Genomic DNA, 13722 nt, shown 5'->3' with positions numbered 1-13722 from the left:
AACATTCTAATACTCTAATTTGTTTTCCATGCTTTTGGGGTTTGCTGTTGTTCTTTCTAAGATAGGATTTCAGCACATCACTGTGTCTAGTTTTGATTTCATGGTCCTTTAGCCTCAGGCTCTCACTCAAGTGCTAGAACCACAGGCATATATTACTGCTTTCTATAGTTCCTTTTCCAAGAAAATGTAATTTGATGAAATATACTTGAGTATTTAAGTATTAGTTTTCGTTCTGATATTAAATTTTTATTCTTTACTGATGTGATACTCTTGATAATTAATACAATCTGGATTTATTTGTCTATAATATTTTCTACAACGACCCAACATTCCATCACTCCTGAGTGGCTGTAGCATCTTCATCGTGCCATACAGTGCAGAAACATTACATTTGACTTTCAAAATCCTTTAAAATTTTATTATAATTTATTCAGATTACATCCCAATTGTTATCCCTTCTTTTGTATTTTCCCATTCCCACCCTCCCTCCCTCTTCTGCCCTATTTCACTGCCCTAGACCTCTGATAGAAGGGGACCTCTTCCCCCACCATATGACCAGAGCCTATCAGGTCTCATCCAGACAGCCTGCTTCTCCTTCCTATGTGTGCCCACCAGGCCTCCCCACCAAGGGGAAGTGATCAAATTGGGGGCATCAGAGTTCATGCCAGAGGCTGTCCTGACTCCCCCCACAACCATGGAGAATGAGCTGTTCATTGACTAGATCTGAATGGGGGAGTGTCTAGATTTACTGCACTCAGTGTCCTTGGTTGGTGCAACAGTTTGTGCAGGACTCCCTGAGTCCAGATCTGCCAGCTTTGATGGTCTCCTTGTGGGGTTCCTGAACCCTCTGGGTCCTTCCATACCCCCATTCTTCCATACCACTCTCACATGAAGTCCAGCAGTGAATGCCAGCATCTTTCCTCATCTCCCGCTGGGTGGAGTCTCTCAGAGGACATCTACATTGGGCTAAGACTTTCAAAGTCCTTCGGCCAATGTTTTCTTTATATAGTTTCATCAAATTCATCAACCTTTGTACTGTACTTACTACTTAGCATGTTTCTAATACAGAGTTTAATTTTGTGTTTTTCAAGGCAAGCATAGCCACACATTAAAAATATTTAGAATGACCAATCAAATAAATAAAACAGAACAGGAAGGAATACAGATATAATTCCTTTTATCAGGCAAAGATATTGGGCTTAGTCATGATGTGTGGGCTTAGTCTAATTATTTGAGCTTCTATCCACTAGGGCTAAATTATTGAATGACTTACTAGCAGGTGAAGTGACAATGCCCATGACCTTTTCTAATGATAGCTTGCTTCATGTCAGGTTTGCAGTGTAGATTTTTCTTGAGACTTTACATGACAAAGAGAATACTAGTCCCCACATTCCTTTGTCCCTCATAAAGTTAAGTTCTAGAAGGAACTGCCTAGCAACAAGAACATTTCAGCCTACAGACCATTGCAATTGGCTAAGATTCTACCTCACTCCTCCACTGTCCCAAACAGTTTGCCTTCCATTGACTTCTCAGTATGAGTAATGAGATGCTTCAACAACTTATCAACATGAATTAATCTCATGTCTTCACTACACTTCTGCATTTCCCCTAAAGTCGTAATCACTATACCTCCATGCTGCCAACATGACTTCAGTTTATACTCACTATGCAGGCAAAGCATAAGCAAATAAATATCTGCATTAAATGACATCATAGATGCAGTGGACTTAACAGAAAGCTACATAATAATCCATCCAACAAGTAGAGAATTAACAGTCAATATCATGGAACATTTTGTAAAAGAAATCAAATATTTGGGCAAAATGGAAGTCTTAACAAAAATAGGGAGGCATAATTATTCATATTCTATCTGATCGCAATGAAGTGAAAGCACACATTAGTAACATAAGAAATATCAAACACACACACACAAACTCTGGGATATTAAATAATGCAAACCACTGAATGATGGGTCATTGAAGATATAAAAACTTGTAAAAAAACAAAACATAGTATATAAAAGCCTATCAAATTCAATGAAATAAGTCATAAAAGGAAATTATATAGGCCCAAGTTCCAATATTTTTAAAAACCAGAATGGTCGCAAAAAAGTGTATAACTAAGGGCCTTGTATAACCAAGAACAAGGTGAAACCTAATTTAGTAGTTTAAAATAAATAATTCAGGGCAGAAATGAAGGAATAAAAATAAAAAATACAAAAAATTAGTGAAGCAAAGAGTTGGTTTTGAGAAAGATAAATAAGATTGACAAACTGTCAGGCACACTATAAGAGTAAGAAAATACAAATGAGTGAAATGAGAGATGAAAAGTGAATGATTACACTAGACATGAATACAATTCAGAAGACCATTAGTATATACATTAATGTAAACATTCCCCAAATGTCCAAAATTTAAGAGAAATGGAAGTAGATGAAATTCTCTATGACTTTGCTCTGTTCTGCTCTCAAAAATAATCTTAAGATTATGCAATAAACTCTCATTTCTGGATTCATAAATTTATTGGTTATGGTCTACAAAATGGCCTGAAAATGATAATAACAAGCTTATAATTAGATATCTATACATGGATATATATTATATATAATTATTATATAATATCATTATATACATATATTATATATATAGTATATATAATTCAATTGATGCCTAAGATGTGTGTGTGTGTGTGTATGTGTATGTGTGTATGTCTACTAACTTGGATTCAACTTTCATTTAAACTCAAATGAGGCATAATTAATAGATGGTTCTCAAACTCTTCAGAGATGTTCTGAATGTGGCATTTAAAATGTCTAATAAACGTGTTTAATAAAAAAGCTTTTTGTGATAGAGACACACACTAGCTCCTGGCAGCACCCCTAATCTCCTCCAAAGAAGCTGATGGGAGTGCAGAAGAAATCCACCTGGAGCTTGCTTTAAATGTGGCAAAGCCAGTTGCTAGGTGAAAAACTGCCCTTCCTCTAGCCCACTGGCAGGCCCCTGTCTAAATTGTGGACACTGGGGAGCTGATTGCCCTTCTTTGCTGAGACAAGGTATGCCATTTCCTCCAAGTTCCTACTCCACAGGAAAATGACTATTTGTGTGTGGATTCATTTCCTAGTCTTCAATTTAGTTCCATTGATCAGCCAGGTTATTGCTGTGCCAGTACCATGCTGTTTTAATTACTGTTGCTCTATAGTACAGCTTGAGATCAGGTATAGAGATGAGGACCCAAAATCTTAAGGCGTGAGGATCTAAAAAAATCTGTTTTAGGATCTAAGAAGGTGATTTAAGCTATGTAAATACAAGTCCCAAAAGTCTGAGGATGTGAAGGTTAAGTTGTGATTGTTTTAAAAAGTGACTTAAAGCATTAAAAAAAAAGAAAAATGTTTCAGGTTTATTTCTCTAGATATACTACTGTTATACTAAGACATCAACAGTCCACAGGTTTAATTAGTAGAGTTCTGATAAACTATTAATCTAGCTCTTGTAACCACTGACTACTATTATAGTCACAAGCTCAAGATTTAAAATTTTTTTAAAGTGCTTCTCATTGTGCTAAAAAACCATTTGTCTGATGTATAAATTCCAGCTTTCTGGATATAGAAAAGAGGTCCTGAATGAGCCTTTGCCCTTTTTCTTCATGTGAGGTTTCTGCCCTCCCTGAGCTGGCCCTAAAGAGTGTTCATGTTTTTAACCCAAAATCATTTCCAAAACTCACAAAAATATGAGTCTACTGCCTTTTCTCCAGTGTGGCTTTCAGTACAGATTACAAAGAGTGGCAATGAAAACATGCTTAACACCTTTCTGTAAACTCAAAATTGTTCTTATAATCCTCAGGGAAATCAACTTATATCCAACTCTCTTTGAGTCAGATGGACTCCAGATAAGTACTATCAATCAAGAAATAGTTTCCAACCTCTTTATTCTGCTTATTCCTGAGGTGTTATTGCTCCCTATTTTCCCTGGCTTTGGGACTCCCTTCCCACAACTATTGGGACCATAGGACTTAATGTATCAATGTACAACTCAGAAGAAGAATTTCCTTCTAAACTCCTTAACTTTAAGATATCATGCGCCTAACGTATATCTATTCCAGCTTCTGATAGATCCAGATGGTCCCTCAAAATCTATACCCCTGACAGCCCTAGATGATCTAGCCTCACAAATTGCTTCAACTTGGTCTGTACTTTCCTAGACCCAGATGGACACACAGGGTCTGGGAAGCAAGGAAAACAGCCTGCCTTTCCAAGACTTGGTCAGCACTTCACCTGTCATGTATCCCCAAAGAAGGTGATGGCCCCAAACAGCAGGAAGCAGTCTAAAGACCATGGTGCCCTCATTCCTGCTTCATTATCACCCATTCCTAGTTCCCTACCTTTTATAATAAACAAAATGGAGGATTGTTAGAAGTCAGGTATTTCCCCCAGCTTGCCCTCAGGGACTCAGCGCCAGACGCTACATCAGTACTAGTTACCACCCCCTTTAAAAGCTCTCCCACCATCACAGATCACTCGCTCATGCTCTATCTTACTCTTCCACTCTCTGTTTCTGTCTGTCTGTCTGTCTGTCTGTCTGTCTGTCTGCTTGTCTGCCTGTGTGTGTGTGTGTCTCTCTCTCTCTCAAGTCCCAACTATGAGACGGCCTTTTGCTCCCACACCAATAAAATTGTGTGAGATCCGTTGCATGGTGTGATCTTTGTAGCATACCTTGTCCTGGACTGACCAAGGTACTCTGCTGCTAATCTTCCGCATACATCCTAACAAACTGTACAGGGAACCTATTTTTTTTTTAAAGACAACCTACCATCCATGGGACCTTTCAAATTAATAACAATCACAGTTCAGGTAGTATTTTTTTTTATGATCTAATAAACTTTATTTTTTAAAAATGACCATTTTTTCCATTTTCTTTCTAGGAAATTAAACCCTTTTAATTCTTATCTACCTTCTACATAATGGTTATTGAGTACTCCACAATATATTAAGTCTAGATGTTATGGTACATGCATACACTTTCAGGCTGTTTATACCCACTGTCACCAATACACATAAATGGGGGAGGGAGCTATGAAACTGTATAGGGCTGTATATATACTGGTCTCAGCTTAATGTAGGAAATTGCTTTAATTTCCAGCTGTTTTGTCTAAACTGTTCAAATAAAAACTATGAACAGAGTTCAAATACAGGACTGTTTTGAAGAGACTTTCTAAAGTGTACTTTAAAACATAGTAGTTTTTACCTTTCACAAAACTGAGATACAAGAATACTTTTGTTTTACAGTGCATCCCTTCCTAGGAAGTCTCATTAAAACACTCACTTTTTTCTAGGGGTGATTTTTGAATGCTGCACAGGAAAGGGAAGGAAATAATAATCTTAACTTTTCTTAAAGGATACCAGAAACATTGCTGGATATAATTTAAGATTAGTGTTTTTCTCTTTCATAGAAAGAACGTACATACTGGGACATGAGTACAGTTACAGCAAGTTCAGGTAGTATTAATCCCATGTACATGGACATGAGGAGGAAAACCTGCAAACCACAAATTATGGCCAAATCAAGGAAAGCTCTACTATGTGCACTCCAAAGCCAGAATGGCAATTATCTTCCCTTAAGACAGCGATCAAGAGAGCAGCCTTGAGCCAGTTCTTCAAGTTCCTTTAACAGGACAAAACAGCAGGGTAGTGGCTTGTGCAATCAAGCATAGTTACAGAATCAAGACCAGCAGTTAAGGACACCTCTTACAGAACAATGTATTGTCATAGGGTGGACACAGCCCAACTCACCAAGAACATAAACTTACATTTTATAGCAAATAGAAACCTTAACTGAACTAGTATATGAAAAAGACCCCCTAATTACAAAATGGAGGCAGGCCGGTTTCTCATCTGGAGTTACCTTGGCAGAGTTTCAGACAACAAGGACACTCTATGTGGTTTGCGAAGGGGTGGTGGGAAAAGGGGTGATTGAGGGTGGCCTACAGCAAGGACAAGGGAAAGGAGCCCTGCTCTGTACAGTGCAGTCAGTGTTCTGTGGGAGGCACCCAGCTCTTGGTGTGCGGGACTGGCAGGCTGCAAGCCCAAGAAGCACTCGTGATGAGCAGTAGAGCTGCAGGCAGGGATGAAAGAGAGACGGTCAGGCCCTTGGAGCTCCTGCATGACCATGTATTGCTGAATGGGACTAGCCAGAGGCCCACCTGCCAAGTCCGGGCATAAAGCCACTGCAGCTCAGGCATTGGAGCTTGCCTGGCTGGGAGGCTGAAGGTGCTATAAGCACAAAGGTCAAGCCAGGAGAGCCTCAGGTTGGCAGACATCAAGGGCAGAGTGTGTGTGTGTGTGTGTGTGTGTGTGTGTGTGTGTGTGTGTGTGTATGCAGTGACATACTGCAGTTTCCAATGCCATTATAAATGAATGAATTTTCAGTGGGAAAGGTGGGAATGGAGTGATGAAAAAACAGTAGGGAGGTAGAACTGAGGCTATCATGATGTCTGAGTCTATTACTGCTGAGGGCTACATTTTGGACCATGGTCTTGCCCATGTTATCACTGGAGGCATGCTGAGGTCTGTGGCCAGTGCTGCAGCCTGAGACTATGTTGATGTCCTCAGACGTTGCTGCCACTGGGCCCATATTGATGTGAGCGGTCTGTGCTGCCATCTGGGACAGTGTCCCAGGTCCATGGTGCTGCTGAGGGCCCTGTCTGCATCTGTGTTCCTACTGTAGCCCAGAACTGTGTTGATGTCCATGGCCGTTATTACCATAGAAAACCATGTGCTGCTGTCAAGGGCTGTGATGTGGTGTATGGCCATTCAGCGGGAGAGGGCTGGGATGAGGTCTGTGGTCTGTACTGCCACAGAAGACCATGCTGAAGTCGGTGGTCTGTTCATGGTCCACGTTGTTGCCAGGAATGATCTGTAATTCCATGATCCATGCAGTCATTGATTATACAAGCCAATGGGGCCAGGGAGTTTGAATAGGTACGGCCAGAATTACATGGCTGAAGCTGACAAATTCTGCTGCTTACTGAGGCCGGAACATGGCTCTTTGTTCAATTACATCTTTTCCAGCTTTGTTTTTCAATGGTTGCCTTCACTGCCTAAGGTTGGCTGTTCTGGAACTTACTCTGTGGACAACATTGAACCTGATCTCAAAGATCTGCATGCCTCTAGTTAAGTATTATGATTAAAGGTATGTAACAGCACACTTGGACCCAAAATGTTAATTTTTTTCATAAGAAGGAAGCTAATCTGACACTCTGTTATGTTGCAGACAGGAGCCTAGCACTGTGGGACCCCATCCAGCAATAGATCAAAGATGCTGAGACTCACATCCAAACATTGGACCAAGGGCAAGGAGCCTTATGGGAGAATGGGAAGAAGGATAGAAGGACTAGGAGGGACTAGGAACTCCACAAAAAGACCAGCAGAGCCAACTGGCCTGGGTCCAGGGGGACCTGCAGAGACTGAGACACTAACCAAGCACTATGAATAGACTGAACTTAAGCCCCCTACACATATGTGTCTGATGGGCAGCTTGGTCTTCATGTGGGTCCCCTAGTAAGGAGAGCAGGGGCTATCTCTGACAATGACGTCCTTGCATGCTTTTCGAGCACTTCCACCTGGCAAGGCTGCTTTCCAGGCCACGGTGGGAGAAGATTCACTCCATCCTAATGTGACTTGACATGGTGGGATGGGTAGGGGTGCTTTCCCTTTTCTGAGGAGTAAGTAAAGAAAGATACGAGGAAGAGGGAAGGAGAGTGGGACCAGGAGGAGAGGAGGGGGTGGGCTACAAATGGGATATAAAGTGAGTAAATAAATTAATTAAAAATGAAGGAAGCAAATTTAAAAAAAATAAATAAAAATGAAAATGAAGGAAGCTACTCTGGGTGGGATCTTGCCCTAAATTTCACACTCCATTTACTATCTTTAACTTGCTCACCTCCTTGAACACAGGACTTAGTTCCTTTCCAGTTCCTGCTGCCTCTTTATTTTAAATTTTATTGATTTATTCATATTACATCTCAATTGTTATTCCATCCCTTGTATCCTCCCATTCTTCCCTCCCTCCCATTTTCCCCTTACTCCCCTCCCCTATGACTGTGACTGAGGGGCACTTCCTCCCCCTGTACATGCTCATAGCCTCTTTAACCCTTGAACCATACGTTTTGTATTTTTTCCTTGTTCAGTTTGCTCCATTTTATCAAAATGCTCTTAAGAGTTAACATTAGTAGGAATGGGTGGACGCAAGTGAAGGGAAAACAATTGAGATGTAATCTGAATAACTTAATTAAATAAAAAAATGTCAAAAAAGGAGTTAACATTAGTTACTACATGACAGAGTCTACAATGGCTATTTAGAGATTTCCCTTGCCAATGCAATTAATCTATAGTTCTTAACTTTAGCCTCGGGCAAACTTCTCAGACAAGAGAAAAAAAAATCAGCCAAATTCTTTGCCAAAATATCACAAGAATGATTTCCATATGCTAACATTCTTTTCCTCCGAAACCTCTTGAGCTAGGCACCGACAGTCCAAATTACCCTCAACACCACTTCATCCCATGTTTCTATTAGAATGGTCATTAATCTCCAATGAAAGCATTCAACTGCTTTTCTAATACAGTCCTGAAGTCCATATTCCTCCAAAAAAAAAAAAGCGTGATCAGGCCTATCAGAGCAATACCCCAATCCCTGGTAGCAACTTCTCTCTTAGTTAGGACTTTATTGCTGCAAAAAGACACCATGACTAGAGCAATGCTTACAATGGAAAACATTTCATTGAGGCTGGCTTATATTTTCAGAAGTTTTGTCCGTTATTGTCACCATAGTGGGAAACATGGCAGTGTGCAGACAGACAGGTGAGAGTTCTACATCTTGATCTGAAGGCAGCAGCAGACTATGTGTCATACTGGGCATAGCTTGAGCATAGGAGACCACAAAGCCCCACGCCCCCACAGTGACACACTTGGGCCAACAAGGCCACACCTAATAGGCTCTACTTCTTATGGGGCAAGATTTCACACACATGAATCTGTGAGGGCCATACCTACTCAAACCACCACACTCTCCTTCACACTTTTGTTTCAATGTTCATATGTTACCTTGCAGAATTTCATTTTGAGAATAGAAAACTATATGCCCTCAGGTTTGAAGGTCTGTGAGGAATAATCTCTATGATGTAAAAGGTCTCACTCTACTCTCTACCTTCTTGTCAAATTCAGGTACAAAGTCAATAAAGAATCCTAACAAAGACACCACGCATACGTGAGACAAGCTTCCTTCACACCCCATGTTCACATGCAGCTTGATTCATGTGAATACAGAAATTGGAAAGTTTAGAGAGTGCGGCTGTCAACTCTGCCTGCATCTAAGCTGCCCATTTTTTAGGCAGAATTCTGTTTGTGGCAGGAACGAGGACATTTTGCCCAGTGGCTAGTTTGCCGCATTTGAAGCCATCTCCGTAAGGAGGCTCTTTGATGCTCATCGTCTTCTTTGAGGTTGGTTGGGTGTTGTCAGGAGTTAACTTGTCTTGTTGTCAAAGAAATTTAGGATTATAAAAACAACTTTAAGTGCCATATTCTGTGTGTCTCTGAGGCTTTTGAAGATCTTATTCAACTATTTTACCTCATATATCGATAGAGTCATAGCTATCTGTTAGACTTAGGATATATATTCTTGTGCTAAAATCTGAGAAGCATTTGACATGCCCATGTTTTGTATCAAAATACTAAATTCTATAGTAATGACTTAGACATAACCTTCATTATGAGTAACAATTAAGGCCTTGAGTTAAGGAGTAGGTTCTATCCTCCATGTTCCTATATCTCTCTTTCTTTTCAGCTCCTATCTCCATATATATATGTGTGTGTATGTATGTATGAACATACATACATACACATACACGTACACATACACATACATATACATATAATCTCAGCCTGGAGTTAATAGAAATTGTTTTTTTCATTTTACAATAATGAATTGTTGAGGCATCTTATTTAGGATAGATCTGTAACTACTGCTCACATTACTTTCTTATCATCATTTCAGACACACACACACACACACACACACACACACACACACACACACATCTTCACACAGTAAATTATTATTGTTTTTCTATTTTGCTTCAGTTGTTTAAATTTGAAACATGTTAAAATATCACAGTTCAAAAGCCCTCGATTCAGAAGTCATAAATCTTGGTGGGTAAGCTAGTGGTATCTTTTTTCTAACTGGACCGAACATTACTGTCTAGGAGTTTTATAAATATGGTGTGTTCCTAAGCCAGTGCTGCTGTCAGCTTTAGTCTGAGATCCGCCTACTTACAGCAAGTTCCTGGAAACATTGTATTTAGGTCAGATAGCTGGACACTTGGCTGAAGGTTGAAGTCATTGACAGATGTATTTCAAACATGTCCTATGCTTCTTTAATAATTTGTACTTACATTCCACAGCTTCTTAATTTTCTTAATTTTTAAACCACTTGTAGAAACCCAGCTGAGCATTGAGATTGTGTTTTCTTTTCCATGCTGTTTTTATTTTGAATTTATCTCAAAATATATTATCATAAAACTAAGAAGTTTTCATTGAAATCTTTTTTTATTCTACATTGGAGTTTTTCAGCAATTATTTTTCTGAATCATTGTCTTCTCGCCAAATATAGGTATGTGAAACTTGTTTTAGGACAAATACTAATCTCACTTTTAGAAAAATAATATTACCTTAATTACTTGAATAAATAAAGGAAGGGAAAAAATTAGAGGTTTGTAATACTGAAGAGATGGCTAAGTATATAAGATTCTGTGGGGCAGCCAGGCATTGTGATGCATGCCTTTAATCCCAGCACTCGGGAGACAGAGGCAGGTGGATTGCTGTGAGTTCAAGGCCAGCCTGGTCTGCAAAGGAAATCCATGACAACCAAGGCAACACAAAGAGACCATGTCTTGAAAAGCCAAAAAAAAAAAAAAAAAAGATTTTGTAGGGCAAACATGAGGACTGAGTTTGGATCACCACAACTCATGTTTACATATCAGTATCAATAATTTATGCAGGAAAAGCAAAACTTGCAGATGAGGCTAAAGAGAGGCAAACAGAAACAGATAAATCCTTGGAGCTTTATTGCCACCCTGTCTAGCTACAGTCATATGCTCTGTGTGCAATGAGAGATCATGTCTTGCAATACAGTTAGGGAAAAAAAAAAAGGAAAACCTCCAACATTTATCAGTGGCCCACACACATGTGCTTATATAGGTATTCACATATATGCTTACAAGTGAACACATGTGTAAAACACATACATATATACAAACAGCAACACACACACACACACACACACACACACACACACACACACACACACACCTTGACCTTGTAGGTTCATTGTATAAAATGCTTAGAGAACAGAGCGGAAAAGAAGAGGGAAAAAAGCTTCTGAAGACAAAATTTCTAAATTGTGAGTAATATCCTAATACTTTCATTTATTTTCCTGGTTTGTCTTGTTTGTTGCTGCTGTTGTTTTAAGACCAGATTTCAGTATATCACTTCATCTGGCTTTAGTTTCATGGTACTTTAGCCTCTGTCTCTCACACAAGTGCTAGGACCACAGGCATGTACCACCATGTTGCGTCCCATATTTTTCTCGAAATTCGTTTTGGTAACTTACATATTAGTTGTTGTTCTGATAGTAAGTGCTGATTTATTATTGATATTGATAATTAACTTATATAACTCATCATAATTTATTAATATGTTGTCTTGCAGTCTTCTGAAGGGAAAACAAACTCCAAAGAATATGGTCTGAATTGCCTTTATATTGTCTACAATATTTTATGCAATGACTCAACATGTCACACTTCCCGAGTGACTATAACAGCATAATTCATAAACATGTATAGTGCCGTGTAGTATGTAAACTTTAAATCTGACCTTCAAAGTCTTTTACCTATTGTTTTCTTTCCATAGCATCACCAAATTTATCAGTTTCTGTACCCAAGTTAATACCTAGCATTTTTTCTGAGATAAGTGTCTGGTTGTGTGTTATTCAAAGCAGGAGTGGTAGTTTTAAAGACTTTAGAATGACCAATCAAGCAAAGCAGACTAATATAGTTCCTTTTATGTGGTGAAGGTTTGAGATACTGGGTAACAGTCATGATGTGTGGGTTCATAGTCTAATTATTTGAGCTTCTATCCACTAGGGCTAAATTATTGAATGACTTACTAGCAGGTGAAGTGACAATGCCCATGACCTTTTCTAATGATAGCTTGCTTCATGTCAGGTTTGCAGTGTAGATTTTTCTTGAGACTTTACATGACAAAGGAAATATTAGTCCCCACATTCCTTTGTCCCTCATAAAGTTGAGTTCTAGAAGGAACTGCCTAGCAACAAGAACATTTCAGTCTACAGACCATTGCAATTGGCTAAGATTCTACTTCACTCCTCCACTATCCCAAGCAGTTTGCCTTCCATTGACTTCTCAGTATGAGTAATGAGATGCTTCAACAACTTATCAACATGAATTAATCTCATTTCCTTTGGTTGTTGTTGTTGTTTGAAGCAGGGTTTTTCTGTGTAACAGCCCTGGCTATCCTGGAATACACAGAGACCTTTCAGCCTTAGTCTCTAAGTGCTGGGGTTAAAGGCGTGAACCACCATGCCTGGATTTAATCTCATTTCTTTACTAGCATTCTGCATTTTCCTCATAAGCCATATAATTAGGATTCCTTCTGTATTTTTGCTTATGTTGCCAGAATGGCCCCTAATTATTCTTACCATGAGTGCAAACAAAAACAAGCACATAACCATCTTCATTAAATGACATCACACATCAAATAGGCTTAACAAGGCACATGTAATCTATCCAATGAGTTCAGAACAAACACTCTCTATATCTGTGGAGCTTTTGCTAAAATAAATGAAATATTAAGACAAAATGGAAATCTTTACAAAAATAGGGAAACTGAAATAAAACCTTGTATTCTATCTGATCACAATAAAGTGAAACTACAAATCAATAGCACAAGAAACTATCAAACATGCATAAACTCTAGGATACTAAATAATACATGTTGAATGGGCCATTGATGAAGTTAATGGATTTCTAAAAATAAATGAAAATAAAACACAATATAAAAGCCTATTAAATGCAATGAAATCAGTCATAAGAGAAAAATGCATAAGTCCATGTGCCTACATAAACATATCAGAGGGATCTGAAATAATATAGGCCTAAGGTCCTTGTGCAACCGAGAATGAGCCAAACCCTAAACTAGTAGTTGAAGATAACAATTCAGGGCAAAAATAGAAGAATAAAAATTTAAAAATACAAAAATTTAGTGAGGTAAAGTATAGGTTTTGGAAAGAAAAACATGATAGCCGTGAGTCACACTAGCTAAAAGACTGAGATAATACAAGTGAGAGAAATGAGAAATGAAATGTGAATCATAATGACAGGCATAAATGAGATTAAGACTATCATCAGGACATACCTTGATATTTAAAATCCATCAAATTGAAAAAAAAATAAGAGAAAAGCTTTCTAGAGGCATATGGCTTACAAAACAAAACAAAGAAAACAAAACAAAGAAAGAAAGAAACAAACAAACAAAAAAACCACCCAAGGATTACAATGCCACAAGAAGACATGCAACCAAGTAAAACCTCTAGTGCCGGGAATGGGCAACATCTTGTTGAGTCATTTGGTAAACAAGTCAAAAAATGTCACAAGCTA

General features: G+C 38.7%; 1 protein-coding gene across 4 annotated transcripts in view; it reads right to left on the bottom strand.

Annotated features, from left to right (window-relative positions):
- The window catches only part of LOC311584933 (disintegrin and metalloproteinase domain-containing protein 24-like), a 33623-nt gene that overhangs the window by 5051 nt on the left and 14850 nt on the right, over positions 1 to 13722 (bottom strand). The window contains exon 1 of one of the 4 annotated variants that reach the window (XM_084759664.1): positions 1274 to 1418. The exons of the other annotated variants lie outside the window; for them this stretch is intronic. The gene's annotated coding sequence lies outside the window, so the exon portion shown is untranslated. Of the gene's footprint in view, positions 1 to 1273; positions 1419 to 13722 lie in introns of those variants that run through there. 4 annotated transcript variants of the gene reach the window in all.

Source organism: Acomys minous, assembly GCF_964271855.1.
Source record: "Acomys minous genome assembly, chromosome: 15".
Classification (NCBI taxonomy): Eukaryota; Metazoa; Chordata; class Mammalia; order Rodentia; family Muridae; genus Acomys; species Acomys minous.
This window is presented reverse-complemented; position numbering and strand designations above follow the sequence as displayed.